A 20480-nucleotide genomic window follows, 5' to 3' on the forward strand; every position below is an offset into this window, starting at 1 on the left:
TGAATTTGCTTTGGCTTCAGTTTTTGATCTCTGCTTTTGTGGTACACTGTATGGTATATGGTTCTCCTTCACAAGATGTAGCAGAATCTTGTTAACATGCGATGTTGATCCTGTCACATCACTGAACTCTCAAAGACCTGATGAATCTGACACACCTGCACCATTAGAAGCATACCTACTTACCCCTCAAGAATGGGAACACTATGCCCAGGGCATTGTTTCCCAATCTTTAGTCCTTGGTAAATCACCTTTACAATGTTTTACCTCATTTGTGTTCCACCTCTGCATTACTTCAGGGTTTTTTCGGTTTTGTTTTTCTTTAAGTTGAGTTACTTCTACTTAAATATATTTAAAAAGAAAATTTGATGTCTCATGAATGGAAAACCAGTATAAATTGCCATACATAGATACTATCCGTGGAAAATGAATAAACATTTTATTTTAGATAAATACTGTTGCTTTGGAAGTTTCTGAATCTGTAAGAAAGAAAAGCCAGCATGTGTTAAAGGGTAGTAAGCAACAGTGATACTTTCATATAATCAAAAGAATTGAAAGATACCTCCCTTTTGAAATGATACCGCTGGGTCTGTTTTCCTATAAACCTTTGAACTGTCACATTTGGGGAAGCATTGGCCAGTGGGAAATTGTTAGGAAAGAGGTAGCAGAATACTTGATGAGCATCTGTTGTGTACCAGGTGCTAATTCATGATAAAAATTAGATATGGGCACTGCTCTCAAGGAGCCTTATTGGAGATGTGAGATGAATATTTATGAAAAAGTCAATGTTAGAACCAAAAACAAATAAACTGCTTAGTAAGAAGAAACCGGTGCCTATGAATCTTTTCTAAACATTGTTCCTTTTACTGCACAGATGTGGCTTAGTCACAGGTTATGCGTGCCCTTTGAAGCTTGTTCTCTTGAGGCCAGAAGGTGGCACTGACCATCAGTAGCCTGAAAAAGGATAACAAAACTATGAAACTGCTTTTTTTTTTTTTTCTTTTTGGCCACACCACGCAGGATCTCTGTTCCCCAACCAGGGATTGAACCTGCGCCCTCAGGAGTGGAAGTGCAGAGTCTTAACCGCTGGACCACCAGGGAATTCCCTTGCTTTTCTTGTAAAATTAATACAAGTCTTGCCATGGAATCTGAATTTCAATTAAGTTCTTTCACTACCACCCTCGCACCCCCACCCCGTGTGAAATGACATGGATCATTTTATTCCTAAACTTAGGTTAAACCAGGCCCTTCCTCATTCCCCAAGATGGGGAGTCATTACTCAGGCTGCACAAAGGGGTGCCCTAATATTCCTGAGGTGACAGGAATAAGTTGCAAGCTTCCTCATTGCAAACTAATATCGGTTATTTCCCATATGTAGGGGAGAAACCTGAGAGGGACGTTAAGTAACTTTTAGGGCCCCACATTAAAGATGTGGGACTACCGAGGTCAATACACAGGTCCATGAGACACCAATGGCCGTGAACTTTCCATAGAGCACCTTTATTATTTAAAAACAGGTTTAGGGAATTTGGCAATCTCTGCTACTGGCAAGCAAAAAAATCTTAGGAATGGCAACCTAGTTTCAACTTTTGGTAACATGGTGGGCCTATGTGATTTCTTTGGGTTTTTATGAAATACTACAGTTGCTAAAGGGGAAACAGTACAATGTAATGAGCAAAGTGCTCATTCAAGAGTACGTAATCAGTATTAGTAAATCCTCTTCACTTGGACTTTGGACCATAAAGGAATCACTTCTGCTGAAAGTGATCCTTGCTCACCAGAAGTGCAGCTGGTGGTGATTAGACAGGCACAGTAGAGTTGAAGTAGAATTTTAGCACTAACAGAGTAGAAGAGCCTTTTAGCATTGGGCCACTTCCTTTATCTTGTATAAGGACACTGTGAGGCCTATGAGGTTTAGTTGGTATGTACCTCCTCTCAAAAACACTATGTGGTTGAGCATATACTTTATATATATATATATATATATATATATATATATATGAAAGAGGAATTCAGTTTGGGGGACAATATGAATATGGTGGGGTAGGGGGCAATCTATCCATTCTCACAGAGTTGGTTATCAGAGTTAAGTGAGATAATAAATACTTGGCACTACTGAAAAAGTGGTTTCTAAGCTCAATGGTTTTGGGGGTTTTTTTCCTAAGAGGTAAAATTCAAGTAACAAAATGGGCCATTAACCATTTTAAAGCAGACAATGCCATGGCATTTGGTACACTCACAAAGTTGTGTAACCATCACCTATAACTGGTTCCAAGACATTTCCCTCACCCTTAAAGGAAACTCCTTACCCATCAATAGTCACTTTCCACTTCTCCTCCCCAGTCTCCTGACAACCACTGGTCTGCCTTCTGTCTCTGGATTTATCAATTCTGGTTGTTTCATATAAAGGAAACCTACACATGACATTTTCAGTCTGGCTTCTTCACTAAGCATAATGTTTTTGAGGTTCCTCCACGTTGTAGCCTATATCAATACTTCATTCCTTTATATGGCTGAATATTCCATTGTATAGATATACTACTACATTTATTTATCCAGTTATCCAATAATAGACATTTGAGTTGTTTCTACCTTCTGACTATTATGAATAGTGCTTCTAGGAACATTCGTGAACAAGTATCTGAGTACTTATTTTCAATTCTTTTGGGTATTTACCTAGGAGTAAGATTATTGGGTCATATGGTAATTCTTATGTTTAAAATGTTGAGGAACCACCAAATGCTTCCACAACAGCTGCACCATTTTACATTCCCATCAGCAATTTGCAAGGGTTCCAATTTCTCCACATCCTTACCGACGTTTATTTTCCTTTTCTTCTTCTTCTTCTTGTTTGATTCTAGCCATCTTAGTAGGTGTGAAGTAGTACCTCTTATCTCATTGTGGGGTTTTTTTCCTTCGTTTTGTTTTGTTTTGTTTTTCTTTTGGAAACATCACGCGGCTTGTGGGCTCTTAGTTCCCCCATCCAGGGATTGAGCCTGGGCCCATGGCCCTGAAAGCGTGGAGTCCTAACCACTGGCCTGCCAGGGACTTCCCTCATTGCGATTTTTTGTTTTTTAAAATTAATTAATTAATAATTTTGGCTGGGTTGGGTCCTCATTGCTGCACGTGGGCTTTCTCTAGTTGTGGCAAGCGGGGGTTACTCTTAGTTGCAATGCACGTGCTTCTCATTGTGGTGGCTTCTCTTGTTGCAGAGCATGGGCTCTAGGCGTGCGGGCTTCAGTAGTTGTAGCTTGTGGGCTCAGTAGTTGTGGCTCACTGGCTCTAGAGTGCAGGCTCAGTAGTTGTGGCATGTGGGCTTAGTTGCTCTGCAGCATGTGGGATCTTCCCGGACCAGGGCTCAAACCCGTGTCCCCTGCATTGGCAGGCGGATTCTTAACCACTGCGCCGCCCGGGAAGTCCCTGTCTTCTCGTTAAGTTGTAGGATTTCTTTATATGTTCTGGATACTAAACACTTATCAGAGAGATGATTTGCAAATATTGTTTTCCATTCTGTGGGCTGTCTTGTCACTCTCTTCATAGTGCCCTTTGATGCAAAATAAATTTTTTTGTTTTTGCTTCAGTCCTAATTTATCTTTTTTCTCTGTTGCTTGTACTTTGGATGCCGTATGTAAGAAATCATTGCCAAATCCAAAGCTGTGAAGATTTACCCCTACGTTTTCTTCTAAGAGTTTTATGGTTTTAGCCCTTATATTTAGGTCTATGGTCTATTTTGAGTTAAATTTTGTATATGGTGTGAAGTAAGGGTTGAACGTCATTCTATTCCATGTGATTATCCAGTTGTCTCAGCACCATTTGTCAAAGAGACGAGTCTTTCCTCATTGAATGGTCTTGGCACCTTTGTCAAAAGTCAGTTGCCCATAGCTACATGGGTTTATTTCTGTACTCCCAATTCTATTCTTTTGCTCTATATATCTATCCTTATGCCAATACCACACAGTAGATTTATAGTAAGATTTGGAATCGGGAAGTGTGAATGTTCCAATTTTCTTCCTCTTTTTCAAGACTGTTTTGGTTATTCTGGGTCCCTTGAATTTCCATATTAATTTTAGGGTTATATTATTTTCTACAAAGAAGTCAGCTGATATTCTGGTAGGAATTATGTTGAATCTATAGATCAATTTGGAGAGTACTGCCGTTTTAAAAATATTAAGGTTTCCAATTCATGAGCATGGATGTCTTTCCACTACTTCTTGTTTTTTAAATTAATTCGATTGCACCAGGTCTTAGTTGTGGCAGGTGGGCTCCTTAGTTGTGGCATGCAAACTCTTAGTTGCAGCATGCATGTGGGATCTAGTTCCTCGACCAGGGATTGAACCTGGGCCCCCTGCATTGGGAGCGTGGAATCTTAGCCATTGCACCACAAACAGGAAACTCCCTCCACTATTTAATTATTCTTTAACTTGTTTAAGCAGTGTTGTAGTTTTCAGGGTATAACTTCTGCACTTACTTTGTCAAATGTATTCGTAAGTATTCTTTTGATGCAATTGTAAATGGAATTTTCTTTCTGTATATTTTACCCAGGGCCACAGCAGTGAAAGCACCAAGTCCTAACCATGGAACCACCAGGGAACTCCCTGGAATTGTTTTCTTAATTTCATTTTTGGATTGTTCATTGCTAGTGTATAGAAATACAACTGATTTTTGTGTGATCTTGTATTCTGCAACTTTGCTGAATTTGCTTAATAGCCCTGAAAGGTTTTTTCGGTCCATTCTTTTGTAGTTCCCATGTATAAGATCATGTCATCTGTGAATAGAGATTGTTTTACTTCTTCCTTTCCTATATGAATGCCTTTATATCTTTTTATTGCCTGATCGCTCTGGCTAGAACTCCCACTACAGTGCTGGCGTCCTTGTAACTTTTTTTGGCTGTGCCACATGGCTTGTGGGATTTTAGTTCCCCAACCAGGGATCGAACCCGGGCCCTCAGCAGTGAAAGCGCCAAGCCCTAACCACTGGACCGCCAGGAATTCCCAACATTTTTTTTTAAAAGTTGGGCTTCCCTGGTGGCGCAGTGGTTGAGAGTCCGCCTGCCGATGCAGGGGACACAGGTTTGTGCCCCGGTTCGGGAAGATCCCACATGCTGTGGAGCAGCTAGGCCCGTGAGCCATGGCCGCTGAGCTTGCGCGTCCAGAGCCTGTGCTCTGCAACAGGAGAGGCCACAACAATGAGAGGCCCACGTACCGCAAAAAAAAAAAAAAAAAAAAAAGTTACTTATATCTTTAGTAATCATTCTCCTAACTGAATTCCTTTAAGTTTATGTGGAAGACCATTTGTCTCTGTTCCTGTAGATACTCTAATTTTGGCCAATCCATTTAAACTGGATTCTTTAAATAAAGAACATAAAGTATATAACACTTTCTTTTGGGAATCTAACTTTATGAGTAACAGGTCAACATATTGAGTATAGAGTGCCTGCAGGGCGTAGGCACTGTGGATGCATGTATCAAGTCTTTGCTCAGTAACCTGCCCACAGATACCCACTCAGGACAGATCTTCAACTTGTCCCATGGGAAATGCCTGGGGATTTTTAGCTTCTTAGATGCCTACAAAGATTTGGGAGCATTTCTCTAAATAGGAGTGAAGATAGAGAACTCACAAGTGTATCATAAATTTCCCTTATTTGCTGCCATGAAATTATTTTTGAAAGAATTCCTCTCTAGAGGTAACCCCCAAGGGCCAATGACTAACTTCAGGGTAACAGAATGTGTGAATTGTTTACTACAATAGTCCCCATAAGGAAAACTATAGCCTCCTTAGAGAGACCTAAGTTCCTAATTCCTTCTGATTGGAAGATAATTTAAATGACAATACTGTTCGCCTCAAAAGAACTAAGACCACAACATTCCCCAGTATTTGAAATATACTTTGTCTAGTTTAACGATGCAAAACCAGAGGAACAAAGGGGATATTTTGGGAGAAGGAAGAATTTGCTTGCCACACTATTCATCAACCCCACTAAGGCTGAAATATATCTTCCCTAGGGAAAGGGGATATTTGGTCCCAGGATGTATGTTATTAGTTATCTATTGCCACATAACAATGTACTCCAAAATTTAGTGTCTTAAAATTAAAGCATGCTTATTATTTCACAACTTCTGGAAGTCAGGTGTGGCTTAGCTGGAATTACAAGGCTGCAATCAAAGTGTTGGCCAAGGCTGTGGTCTCATCTGAAGGCTTGACTATGGAAGGATCTACTTTCAATGTTGTGTTTGCTGGCAGAACTAAGTTCCTTGCAGCTGTTGGATAGAGGGCTTTAGTCCCTTGCTGGCATTAACCAGAAGCTACGTTCATTCAGTTCCTTGGGCCTCTCCTACATGGCAGCTTGCTTCATCAAAATGTGCAAGCTGAGAAGGCAAAAGAGAGTCCAGCTGGATGAGTCAGTCTTTTGTAACCTAATCATGAAAGTGACATCCCATCACTTTTGCCATAATCTTTTTTTTTTGCCATAATCTCTTTGTTATCAACAAGTGACTAGGTCAGGACCACACTCAAAGGGAGGAGATTACAGAAGGGTAATCAATGGGGGCCATTTTTGAAAGCTGGCTACCAGACAACACTAGTATAAATCTAGATACAGATGCTGTTCCTATAAACATATTAGATTCCAAGAACCTGCTTCTTCAGCCCATTTGTCTTGAAGATGAAAGGAGTAAAAGAGATGTAAGCTTTCAGTCCTGACTTGTACTTACACCAATGAGAGCAGGTTATTCCCACATGAAGTCTTTTTTTTTTTTTTTGCGGTACGCGGGCCTCTCACTGTTGCGGCCTCTCCCGTTGCGGAGCACAGGCTCAGCAGCCGCGCAGGCCCAGCGGCCATGGCTCACGGGCCCAGCCACAGCCACTCCGCGGCACGTGGGATCTTCCCGGACCGGGGCATGAACCCGTGTCCCCTGCAACGGCAGGCGAACTCTCAACCACTGCACCACCAGGGAAGCCCTCACATGAAGTCTTTGCTGAAATAAATTCTATCAGGCATCCTTCACCAAAATAGGCTGGTTTCAACTATAGTGAAGATCTGTCAAGGCAAGAAACCTTTTCTGTTTGGTAAATGCTGAAGAGAATTTTTTAAGCAGCTGGAGCAACCTCACTTGACCCATTGTCATTCATTTTGATGCCATGATGATTCCATAAGGGCTTGAATCCCTGGGACCATTAGTGGCTCATGACCGAAATTTTATCAGGAACACTTTCCACCATGCTTAGCCTCTAAGCTTTCAAATTGCCAGCCTTCTGTGTGAGTCTCAAAGTAGAAGGTATCTTGCAATGCTGCTCATTTCCTGGCCATACAGTCAGAAGTTTGTCCATGTCAACTTCATCATTAGCCTTTTCTGTTCAGTTCTCTTCACTTAGGCACAGTTTTCCTTGTTTATATGATTCATTCTTTTTTATCCCTAAAAAAATTAAAATATAATACAAATATGCATAAAACATATAGTAGAGTGAATGCACAGTCAAGAAGCAGAATACTTTCCAGTCATGTAAGATGAAAAAGACCAGCTGTACAACACTGTGCTTATAGTTAATAGTACTGTACACTTAACAGTTTAAGAGGGTAGATCTCACATTGTGTTTTTTACCACACACACACACACACACACACACACACACACACACACACACACACACACGAATCAGCAGGGCCATGCCAGGTCTTCAATTTGGAAAATAAATTTTAAAAAGAAATAGAATACCCCTATACCTCTGAAACTGGCCATCCACACCATTCTCCTCATCCCTTCCTGATCACTCTCTCAAGTAACCAGTGGTAATTACCTGCTTGTCTTTCTTTATAGTCCCCACACGTCCACTGGCTCTTGCCCAGAACACAACCAAATAAAAGAAACAAGCAGAAGCAGCGGTCCTCCTAACTCCACAGAGGACTTCATGATGATGGATCCTTGGCTCAGACCTCCTCAGGCAACAGGAAACTGTAGTTTTATTTCCCTAAAAATCTCAGTCTATTTTTATGTTTTAGAAATCAACATAGAAATGGAATCATCATGTATGCCTTGCTTCTTTGGTTTTCCCATTATGTATGTAAGTTTCATCTGTGTTGTTGTGTGTGGCTGTGATTTGTTCATTTTCATTATACTACAATCTATTCATTCTACCAGGTAGGTGGACATTTGGGTTGTTTTCAGTGTGGGCTGTTAGGAAGAGCGCTATGCTGAACTTTCTTAAGTGTGTCACTGAGAGTTTCCATGGAATGGAACTAGTGGGCCGTAGAGTGTGCAGAGCTTCAACTTCACCAGACAAGGCCAACCTGTATTCTAAAATGATTGAACCAACCGAGCAGTATATAAGAGCTCCTACTATCATTCCTTCTTTGACTTCCTGACTCCTTCCTCTTGAGTACTTTTATCCCATGTGCAACATTTGCATTTTCTTTCCACTTTGAAACTTTTTTAAAAAAACCACTGCCTTTTTAAAATTGCAATTGTATGGCTCTTCACACTAGGTCTTCCAGCACTCTCATTATTTTAAGTGTGGTAGTGAATGATATTTGTAAAACACTTTGAAACTAAGCAAAAACACAGCAAAATAAATGTTAATGAAGTAGTGGAAACCAAAATGACCCTTACAGCCATCTTGTACCTATTTGTGACTGACAGAATTGTAGTGCTTTATTCTGAAGCTTATTTTTGTTCTTAGCTAGCTTATGAGTTAAATATTGGCAAACATAATGGTCAATATGTGTCATACATTTGTCAAAACCCATAGGATGTACAACACGAAAAGTGAACCCTAATGCAAACTATGGACTTTAGTTAATAATAACGTATCACTATTGGCCCATCATTTCTAACCAATGTACCACACTCTGCAAGATGGGGGAAGTGAGGGGGTGTAAGGGAACTGTATTTTCTACTCAATGTTAAGGTAAATCTAAAACTGCTCCCCCAAAACTATTAATTTAAAAAAGTTGTAAGCAGAATAACTTCTGCATAATGGTAAAGAAATTTCCATTTCTCTACACTTGAGGTTCTAGAGCAGGGATCAGCAAACTACTGCCTATGGGACAAATCTGGCCTGCTGTCTGTTTTTGCACAGCCTTCCAGATAAGAATGGATTTTATAGTTTTCAAAGGTTGAAAAAAAAACCCAAAAGAACAATATTTTGTGAATTCTGAAATTTACATGAAATTCTAATTTTAGTATCCATAAAGTTTCATTGGAACACAGCCACACCCATTCATTTACACATTAATTATGGCTGCTTTTGTACTACAATGACAGAGTGACAAAGATTGGCAATGTTATAGAGACTGTATGGCCCACAAAACCTAAATATTGACTACCTGGCTCTTTACAGACAAAATTTGTTGGGAGTTCCCTGGTGGTCCAGTTGTTGGGACTCTGCCTTTCCATGCCGGGGGGCGCGGGTTCTATCCCTGGTTGGGGAACTAGGATCCCTTAAGCTGAGTGGCAAGGCCAAAAAAACAAACAAACAAAAAATGTCGATTTCTGGGTTAGAGAAGGCAGTCTTCATGGAGTCAGGAGATATGAGTTCTAAACTGTGTAAATGTGTGATCTTGGGTTACTCATCGTCTCTAGAACCTAACTATAAATTCCAGAATTTATAGTAACTTCATGGGCAAGTTCTCACTGGAAAGTGCGCATGGATTCAGGCCATAGCAAATCAAACACCTCCAGCTTTTCCAAAACTGATCACGCTATATAAATTTACCCTTGCTTTCAAGAAAACACTATATAATTTTTTTAACCTGTAAAAATACTGGCAAGTATGAAAAGAAAACGAGAAATGCAGAAGAATCTCACTGTAATACTGGTTATTATGATGGAAAAACTGGAAATGAATTAAATGTACATAATAGGAGAGTAGTAAAATAAATTATGATATATCCATACCAGATAACAATACTGTATATTCTCTCCAAGTTATCTCCCAATTAGGCAGATCTCCAAGTAGTCATGTGGAGTGACTTCCAAGATGTAGTAAATGAAAAAGGCATATTACAAATTAACAAGTACAGAATGATGTCTTTTGTTTTATAACACAACTATTTCTATATGTAGATATACTGCTGCATAGACTAAAAAGTCTAGACCAGTGCTGTCCAACAGAAATACATTGTAAGCCATATCTGTGATTTCATATTTTCTAGTAGCCATGTTAAAAATGTAAAAAGAAACAGGTAAAATTAAATTTAATAATATATTTTATTTAACTCAATGTATAAAAAATTATTTCAACATGTAATCAATATAAAAAGTTAATAGCGAGATAGTTTACATGTTTTTCATACTATATCTTTGAAGTACAATGTGTATTTCACACACTTAAAGCACATCTCAACTTGGGCCAGCTACATTTCAAGCATTCAATAGCCACATGTGGCTATCATATCAGACAGCACAGGTCTAAACACATCAAAGTGATAACAGTGATTACTCTGGTGGGGGAGGGGAAGAATGAAGGGGGACACTTTTTCTGCTATATTCTTTTGTATTGTTCAATTTAAATTATTTCATGTAGTACTTCATTAAAAATAATAATATATATTTAAAACAAGTCAGAAATATGTACTTCATGTTTTATTCTTTGTTTTTTTTTTTTTTTGGCCGTGCCACGTGGCATGTGGGATCGTAGTTCCTTCATCAGGGATTGAACCCATGCCTTCGGCAGTGAAAGCTTGGAGTCCTAACCACTGGACTGACAGGGAATTCCCTGGATAAACACTTTCTGAGTTTGAGCTGTCTGTGAGGAGTTAGGCTATGCATTATGGAAGATAAAAAGAATGAGACATTGTTGTCCTACAAGATTTTTGGAGAAAACTTTTGGAACTGCCTTTACAGCTTGCAAATTCTCTTCAGGTTGGATCTGACTTCTAGCCATAGCCAAAAGCCCTTTAGTTGGGTCCAGTAAATCAACTAGGTATTATGGCATTGTCTAAAATGAAGTGTGACAAAAGATTTTATTATGTGACTTGCAAACTGGCAGCTCCAAATGCTTCCCAAAACATTTATGTTCAGCAACAACAATAAATTAAGTAGATAATGCAACAAAACGACTATGGGTAAGCTCAGCTTTATATGATACCTTCTTGGGACTTCCCTGGTGGTGCAGCGGTTAAGAATCCGCCTGCCAATTCAGGGGACACGGGTTCAATCCCTGGTCCGGGAAGATCCCACATGCCAAGAAGCAACTAAGCCCGTGCAGCACAACTACTGAGCCTGCGCTCTAGAGCCCAGGAGCCACAACCACTGAGCCCGCGTGCCACGACTACTTAAGTCCACGTGCCTAGAGCCCGTGCTCTGCAACGAGAAGCCACCGCAGTGAGAAGCCCGTGCACCACAATGAAGAGCAGCCCCCGCTCGCAGCAACTAGAGAAAGCCCGCGCGCAGCAACGAGGACCCAACGCAGCCATAAATAAATAAATTAAATAAAGAGTAAAAGTAAGTCTTTAGTTTGCCCAGGACCTATCAATAGTTTATGATTGCCCTTAGTGAAGAGCAAGCAAACCATGATAGAGACAAAACTATTTGACTGCTATCCTAGTGTATCAATATGTTCTGAAAGAAGGGACCATCAGGAATTTTTTTAATTACCTGGACTTTTTAGAATAACTGAGCTTGCTATTTTTAAAAGATGGGACTTAAAATGCTAAAAGAGTGACGATAAGGGCAAAAGGGGAAAGGAGGTTATGGTTTCCCATTTGAAAAATTTAACAGGATTATCATTTTAAACTGTAAGCAACCTAAGCCTAATCTCTTCGTTTTATGGAGCTGGCTTGTGGTTTGAATCTTAAGGATGAGAAGGAGGTCAGCTGGGGGACAACTGGAGGGAGAGTGCCCTAGGCACGAAGTCCAGCACCTTCCAGTCTTTAGATCCCAGTGGTTGGCCAGCCAACCAAGAAAGATACCTCCCCAGCCTTGCTAACAGCCTCCTCTCACCTCCTTTCCCTCACACCAGCGCCCCCATCGCAGCTCTCTCCCTTAATGTTCCAGCACCGCCCCACTCCAGCCTCCTTCAACACCCTTCAGCCTCCTCTCAGCACGGCCTCCCTCAGACAGTGTCTCTTCTCCGCCTCTGCCATCAGTCTTTGGAGTCTCTCCTCACTGTCCCCCTTCTCTTTGAGGGTCTATCATCAGTCCCTTCCTAAATTTGTGGACGTCTCCCTCTGCCTTCAGATCTTTTCCCTCAGGCCCAATTTTCAGTCTCCCTCGGTCCCGTCCCTCAGTCTGTAGGTCGACCCCCTCACTCAGTCTGAGGTGTCTCCTCTCTTGGTCTGCGGGGTCCCCTCTCTCGGTTTGAGTGCCTCCCCACTCGGTCTGCGCGGTCCCCACCCTCGTTCTGCGGGGTCCCTTCCCTCGGTCTGGGGGGACCCCTCTCGGTCTGAGCGTCTCCCCTCTCGGTCTGCGGGGTCCCCTCCCTCTGAGGTGTCTCCTTCCTCGGTCTGCAGTGTCCCTTCTGTCCAACGACGTGGTCCCCTCCCTCGGGTCTGCAAGATCTCTCCTCAGTCCCCACCCTTGGTCTGAGGGGGGGGGGGTTCTCATCTTCCCGCTGGCCTTGAGCACCGGCTTTCTCCACTCACCTCCCGGCCGCCAGCTCTCTTGAGCTCGCTCTCGCCGGGCACGGTCTCGGGCGCGCACGCCGGGCGGCGACAGCGGGTGACCGCGCGCGCAGCGTGCGCGGTGACGTCAGTGCGCTGGCGGCGGCGGCGGCGGCGGCGGCGGTAGGGCTGTTTGTTCTGCTCTCCCGCAACCGAAGAGCCGAAGCGGTGGCTGCGGCAGCGGCGGCTGCCGGCAGTGCCCGCGGGCAAGCGGGGCCTGTGAGCGCGGCGGAACGGCGGGCGGGCCCCGGCGCCGCGCAGGCAGCCCGAAGAGGAGGGGGCGGCGGCGGCTGGCGGCCGGCGGCCGGCGGGGGCGGCGTGCGGCCTAGCGTCTCAGGTGAGGACTGGTGCCCTTCGGGGCGGCGGACGGCGCGGGGCAGCCGGCGGAGCTCCGCGGCGCGGCCCGCGTAACCTGCATTGCGTAATGGGGCCGGTGCGCCAGCACCTACGCCATCGGCGCGGCGCGGGGGCGGGGAGGCCGGGGCGACGCGGGCTCGGGCCTGCGGGCCTCCCGCGTCCCCGCGCCGTCCGCGCCGGGCCAGGGCCGCCTGCGCCGTTGGCGGCAGGGCGGTTCGCGGGCTCCCCGCCGTTGGCGCCGCCGCCCCCCGGCTCCGGCAGGGCTGCAGGGCAGGGGCGCGGGCGGGGGGCGCGGGCGCAGCGGCGGGGCGGGTGGCCGGGGGCGGGCGGGGGGCGGGCCGAGGCGCCCGGCACTTCCTGTCGCCGCCATTTTGTCAAGTGAGGAGGAGGAGGAGGAGGAAGCGGCCGCCGCGGACTCCGCGGCGCGCCTGGCCCCGGTAAGTCCGGGCCCGGCGTAGTGGTCACAGGCGCCACTGTCCCCGGCCGCAGTCCCCGGGGCGGTTTGGCCCCGGCCCGGACGCTCACGTGGGGCGGGCCCAATGCGCTCCCTGGTGCTTTGGTCCTCTTGTCCAGGCTGGGGCAGCGCGCCCCCGCCCTCATTTCCTCATCTTCCGGGCTGTCCCCGGAGCTCTGCAGAGAACGGGGCTGGTCCCCCGGTGGAGGGAGAAGGCTGCCGCTGCACACCTGCCCGGAGACAGGCTCTTGGGGGCGGGAGCGGTGCACTGAGGGGCGAGCCTGGCCCCCTTTACCCACCCACTCCCGGCTTGGCAGCCCCTCACTGGGCGCTTTGTTTTGCTCGGTCGGTGCTTGCTGGCGTCCTTGACAGGGTCTCGTCTATTTGCAGTCTTGTGCGTGGTGGTGGTATGGGGTGGGGATGTGGGGGAGTTGTGATTCAGCGAAATAAAATGACCCCCCTCCCTCCAAAACGGAAATAACACAACTTCACCCGACTGAGATACTCCTAAGGCCCAGCCTTGGATGAAGATGGGAAATCCCACTTCGGTGTAGTGGGCAGTATAAATACTTCTGGTCAGGCCCGTGGATGAGTCATGTTCTTTTGCGGAGTGACTGACCTCTCTTTTAGTCAAGATCACGCATTGTTTTCTGAAGTGTTGTTTTTGTTTGTTTACTCAGTGTTTTGTGCAGCCTCGTGCGGTGTATGGTCTTGGCCCTTGGGTTACTTTCTGTGTGTGTGCTGGATGCAAGAAGTGACCTCTTGGAGAAGTGAATGAGAATTGAAGTGTCTTTGCTTACCTTCGAGAGGGCTCTACCTGTTCGTGTTTACAGAAACCGTCTCAGTGTACCTCTAAGCCAGTGGCTCTTTGGTGCTGTAATAATGTTTGGGAGATTTTTATGAATGGGGCTGTCAGTTTCCTTAAATTGTTAGTTCTTGGAATTTAGTCCTTGGAGGTTGTAAAGAAAGCGATACCCAGTAGGATTTATGAATATGTTACCAGTTTCGAGAAGTTTTTGGATGGCACAGTCTATTTTATGACTTAGCCAGTAATATGATAAAACATTATTTTCGGTTTAATTTGGATAGGATTTATCTTTCCCCCAAGGCATTGTAGATAACTAACCCCTAATCCCCCAAATTTTCAGCCTGGGGAAAATAAACCTCTCCGATGATTTCCCTCGACCAAATCGAGAAAAGCCTGATCTAAAACAGTGCATTGCTCCCCTGTTATCTGCCCTACCCCATAACCTTAGTAGGAAACAAAGTATCTAAGGGCTCAAGCTGTGGAGTGAGTTAGTCTCTTAAGATGGTTTTAGTTGGTCTTAACCTGAGGAGATGAGCCCACATGTGTGAATCTTGCTAGAATTCAGCCCCAGCCAATTGCTGAAGATAAGGAATTTTGCCTACAGGTGAAAGTTAGAACATGAAAGTGGCTGCGTTTTAAGGATGGGTTGGCTGTTCTCAGGTGTCTATATGGTTACCTTCCCTTCCTGGGATAGAGATGAGAAAAAAAATTACCTAAGAATTGCAAGAGAATCATTGGCCACTTTGTAAAATTTCCACTAAATTATTGAATTGTTTAGAGGAATTTAGACTTTGTTTCCAAAAGTTACCTTTTTGAGCCAGTTGTTGTGATCTTTGTACTAAGTTGCACTTTTTCTTTTGGAGGTGGAGGGGATGCAGTATTTTCATGTTACACAATTCAGGTTATTGAATGACTTGAGATTTATGAATTCTGGAAGGAGATTGGAGGGATATATTTTTTTTAACTTATAGTAAAAACCATTTCGTATCAATGATTTGAAGACCCTGGGCTGTTAAATCTGCTCTGACAACCCGCTGTCGTCATCTGTAACGATTGTGTGGATGTGAAATGTTTCAAATTCTGATTTTGAATAAAATCGTAAAGTTGACACGTTTGTCTTTATGTTCCTGGCAGATCTATAAAAAGGAGAGAAAAGCTTGTTATTGAGAACAGTTTCAGTGTTTCTATTAATGTTTAATAAATCTTTGTGATTTTTAGTGTTTTGAAAAGACTGAACATTTGCAAGGTGAGAATTGTGGGGATTCTTTGCTGGTGCTGGCATTTTATTTAATTCATAAGACATGAGTTTGTAAAAAATAAGATTTCCTTAAATTATTATTTTTATTTTTACTAGACTGTAAGTTCTGTGAGGGCAGGGTTTTGTTTGCTTGGCTTTGTCTATTTTTATTCTCTAGTGTATCCTCAGCACCTTAGAAGAGCAGCTAAAATATTCCTTGAGTGAATAAACTGGAGAGATAATTTAGGAAGAATTTGACATGCCCATAATACCAAGTGCAAGTAATTCCTTTTAAATCAGTAAAATATTAACAGTGGGCATAATTGGTCAGTAGTGACTTACAAGAGACGTGAATTTTTGTTTTTATTTTATTTATTTATTTTTGGCTGCACTGGTTGCTGTGCGTGGGTATTCTCTAGTTGCGGTGAGCGGGGGCTACTCTTCATTGTGGTGCGCGGGCTTCTCATTGCGGTGGCTTCTCTTGCGGAGCACGGGCTCTAGGCATGCATGCTCAGTAGTTGTGGCTCGTGGGCTCTAGAGCACAGGCTCAGTAGTTGTGGTGCACGGGCTTAGTTGCTCCGTGGCATGTGGGATCTTCCCGGACCAGGGCTCGAACCCTTGTCGCCTGCATTGGCAGGCGGATTCTTAACCACTGTGCCACCAAGGAAGCCCGGGAGACGTGAATTTTAACTAAGGTAACGTTAAGGTCCCTAATTGCAGTAAACTTACTAATAGTCCAAGCAGCGTGGCATGCAGTTGCTTCTGTGCACTGTCTACTGTGCGTCTCCCACTTAGCAGTTTGAAATGTGGTGAGTGGGTTTGGGCTGTGGGTCAGTCCTGACCTGGGAAAAGTATTTTAAGAGGAAGTTGAAGTGGGTGATAAACAAGTATGCGTAGCATTTCTTAATGTGGATCTCATTTTGTCAGTAAAAAGGTTTTGTTTTTTTGTTTAAAAACATTGAGCCCTTTCTGATATTCTGATTTCATGTGATTGGCCAATCCATTGTAACAATTAGTTCCTGAGCTTCTACTATGTATAAGAGAAGACAAAAAGATATTTGCACAGTGATTTTCTGTGGTACATATATTCTTTCTTAACGTATTCATTCTCTCCAAATATTTATTGAATATAAATTATAGAGTATTATACTAACATTGTAAAATCTTATCTTTTTGTTTTTAGTGTTTTTATAACAGGCTTATTGAGATATAATTCACAAATGATAGTTCACCAATTTAAAGCGTACAAATCAGTGGTTTTTAGTATGTTCAGAGTGGTGCAGCCACCACCACAACCAGTTTTAGAACATTTTCATCCCTCCAAAAAGAAGTCCCTATTCATTAGCAGTCACGTTCCATCCCCCCAATCCCTGGCAACCACTGATTTACACTCTGTCTCTATAAATTTGCCTATTCTGGATATTTCAGGGATCATATGATACATAACCTTTTGTGGCTGGCTCCTTTTACTTGGTATAATGTTTTTAAGGTTTGTGCTGTAGCATGAATCAGTACTTCATTTCTCTTATAACTAAGTACTATTCCATTGTGTGGATGGATATGTCACATTTTATTTATTCAGTTGATGGATATTTGCATTTCCACTTTTTTGGGTATTGTGAATGGTGCTGCTACGAACATTCATGTACACATTTTTGTGTGGACATTTGTATTAATTTCTCTTGGATGGATATCTAGGAGTGGAATTGCTAGGTCATGGTACTTAACTTTTTGAGAATGCACAATGACTTTTTAACTGCAGTGATTTTTCTAGTACTTTGATGGAGGGGTTAAAAAAAAAGCTTAATGGAATGTGGTGTAGCCATTTAAAAGAATGAGGAAATGGAAGTGCAAGGATGTCAGCATGTTGACATGTAGTACAGTCTGCACGGTTTGATCCCCATTTGGTTTTTTAAATTGTACATTGTTAGAGAACAGTTTGAAATGCTGGTGAGGCACAGAAAACAGTCTGGAAGATGCAACCCAAACTCATACCATTGTTATAAAAGTTAATTTTAAAAACACTTAGGTTTTTTTTTTCCAGTCCAAGCAGGCTACAACTGATTAAACTTGATTAAACTGCATCCACATGTCCCAGCATAAATCATGGGATGTATTCCATTCTAAAGAAATAGATGGAGAGTGAGTCCAGTGTCAAAGATAGGGCAGAGCAGCCATCTGTCCTGTTCTTGACCAAATCCTGAGGGGGAATAGCACTGGTTGATCCACATCATTTGCAAAAGAGGTTTTATGGGATTTTCTTTTTAAACAAAAGTAGTGCACGGTCATTTTTTAAAATTTGGAAAATACAGTGTTAAGGTGATGTTAAGTGTTAAAAATTGTTACCTAACCCCATTTTTGTGCCAGTTTTTTTCTACATGAGTAACAAAATTGGATTGTGCTGTTAATTTTTCAAAAAATATTACACTGTGAACATTTCCAAAATACTCTATTTTAAATGGTTGCCTAAAATTCTATTACGTGAATGTACCATAATTTAATTCTGCTATTTTTGGACATGATTTTCAAGTTTTCTCTTTTTTTCATATCTAGAAATGGAATCACCAGACCAAAGGGTGTGCGTTTTTGGAAAGTTGATACAAATTAGTTTTCTAGAAAAGTTCCATGAATTTCCCTTTCTCCAATCTAAGCTTGACAGTGTCTTGTTTATAAGGGTGAGGTTTTTAACAGTTCCCCCCCCCACACAAATAGTAACTGTTTAAAAACAAAATGTGGTTTTGAGTGTGTTCTGAAGCCTTCTGAGAAGCAGAAGTGTCTCTGAGATCTTGCTCTTTGACCTTTCTACTCTCCTGCCCAGAGTTGGACTTTGTTTCCTGAAATCAAGTCGCAGAATTCCTGACTCTGTGATAGAAGTCCAGTGTTATTTGAATGCTCTGGGGAGGGCTTGAACAGCCTCTTGGCAGTCCAGTCCTGTCTCATTTTTGCTGCCCTGCTCCAAAGACTGATACAACCAGTGTGGCACAGTTAGACCCCAGTTTGAATCCTGGCCCTCCTGCCTGCTGTGTGACCTTCGCCTGTCACTCAGCCTTCCCCAGACTTCATTTCTCCATCTTTAAGTTGAGGATAAAATGAGGCAGTGCTCTCTCAAGGTTAGCTACTTATTTGCTGTCATTATCCAGGGTGGAGAATAGAAGTGGGAAGAGGTAGCCAGGTATTACGAAGTAGAGCAGCTGAGGGTAGGAAGGTGGACCAGCTGACATGCCTGGAAACCATGTCACCGGGTGATATCAACATCAGCCAGGTGCCTTTCAGATCCCCCTGTGTGTTGGTCTTCCTTCAAGTGAGCTGTGAGTAGAGATCAATGGGGGAGGTGATATAAAGTAGGGGCTGGTTTTTCTAGGTGAGGATTTGTTTATCTGATAATGAGATTAAAAGTGGTGGTGGGCTTCCCTGGTGGCGCAGTGGTTGAGAGTCCGCCTGCCGATGCAGGGGACGCAGGTTTGTGACCCGGTCCGGGAAGGTCCCGCATGCCGCGGAGCGGCTGGGCCTGTGAGCCATGGCCGCTGAGCCTGCACATCTGGAGCCTGTGCTCTGCGGTGTGAGAGGCCACAACGGTGAGAGGCTCGCGTACCGCAAAAAAAAAAAAAAGTGGTGGTAATGGGATTAATGGAAATTCAGCAAGCTTTGGGGGTGCCCACCCTGGGATGTTGTTGGCTGCAGAGTTTGGAGAAATGATCCATCAGGGGAAGGTGGTCCAGTATATCCTCAGGCCTAAGATGTAACTTAACTATTTTATTAAAACCTGGTTGTCTGAACAAAGGCAGCAGTCATTGGGAGTTGCGGATGGAGGAAGTTTTTGCGGAGCACAAGCGTAGCATCTCTCCATACCTTCCCTGCCTCTTTTGGCCCTAAATTAAATTGTGTTGACATCTGGATTTGTTGAAAGGATTCTGGTCTGCAGGAAGGTTTGTATCACAAGTCAGGGACTCCCTGGAAGGGAGGCAGGCAGTTGGATGATGGGCCAGGAAAGTGGAGTGTCTGGCTGGGAGGCTGAGTTCTTGCTGGTGGACTTTGGGCCTGTTGACCAGAAGAACCAGTCGATGCCAGTCACCATTACTAGGGGCCATCAGTATCCAGGTCCGTGTGGAATGCCTTTAGTTTGTGTTAAACTGTTAAATCTGAGCATTTAACTGCAAATGAAGAGTACCTAAATGAATATGCCATTTCTTCTTTTTGATCTGTGACATACTTACAAATAAAGGCTTTTTTAAGCTCACCCTAGGTGTAGGGTATTCTGTGATCTTTTCCTTGACAAGTGTTGGCCTGTTCTGCTCAATGTAGGAAGTTCCAGGATTCTGGGCTGTGGCTAGCAGAGTTGGTTGGGCTTGGGTGGAGCTGTGTACTGAGAACTGTGGAGTCCATGTCAGGGATCAGTCCAGGCCCACTCCCTTCTGGCCTTGACCTCGACCTCAGGCAAGTTACATAATCTCCCTAAACCTCAGTTTCCTCCTGTGTAAAATGGGATTTGTATGAATAAGCATTGACTGAGTAGACAGCAGGTGGGGGTGTCTGGCCTCTGTGTTGTATTCAGATTGGGGGAAGGTAGGGGAGTATCTGACCTGTATTATATTCGATTGGTGAGAGAGTGCTTCTTTTGCTCTGCATAAAGGGTTTCTAGAATAGCCGTCCAGGCCTCACTTTGCCTGTGGTCACTTCTCTTGTCTTGGTGTCCCCTTAAGGCTGAAACTGCTTATTTGTTCCTAGTTGCTGTTATGCCAAGAGACACTGGTACACTGTGGAAGCAGTGCCAGGGAAAGGTGTTGGGCTTGGTATTATGTAATTTCTAGAAGCAGGAATTAGTAATATCCGTGTCCTTGTGTGTGACTAACGTCCCCAGTTGTCCTATCCCAGGCAATAACATACACGCTTGCCGGCGAATTGGCTTTTGAGATTGTTTTGTGTAAGTGAGATAAATTTGGGGATTTCACACTTGAAACATTTTCCGCTGTGTTTGAGGAAGCATACGTTTCAGGTGAGCAGATCCTTATTGTGAGGGTTGAAACAGGCAGAC

The 20480-nt window shown here is 43.6% G+C and overlaps 1 protein-coding gene across 1 annotated transcript in view; it reads left to right on the forward strand.

Moving 5' to 3' along the window:
• The first annotated feature begins 12708 nt into the window (after positions 1-12708).
• The window catches only part of BRD4 (bromodomain containing 4), an 83233-nt gene continuing 75461 nt past the window's right edge, over positions 12709-20480 (forward strand). Inside the window, exon 1 of the mRNA XM_060008148.1 lies at positions 12709-12929. The gene's annotated coding sequence lies outside the window, so the exon portion shown is untranslated. The remainder of the gene's footprint in view (positions 12930-20480) is intronic.

The sequence above is a fragment of the Delphinus delphis genome, chromosome 3, assembly GCF_949987515.2.
Source record: "Delphinus delphis chromosome 3, mDelDel1.2, whole genome shotgun sequence".
In the NCBI taxonomy this organism is placed as follows: Eukaryota; Metazoa; Chordata; class Mammalia; order Artiodactyla; family Delphinidae; genus Delphinus; species Delphinus delphis.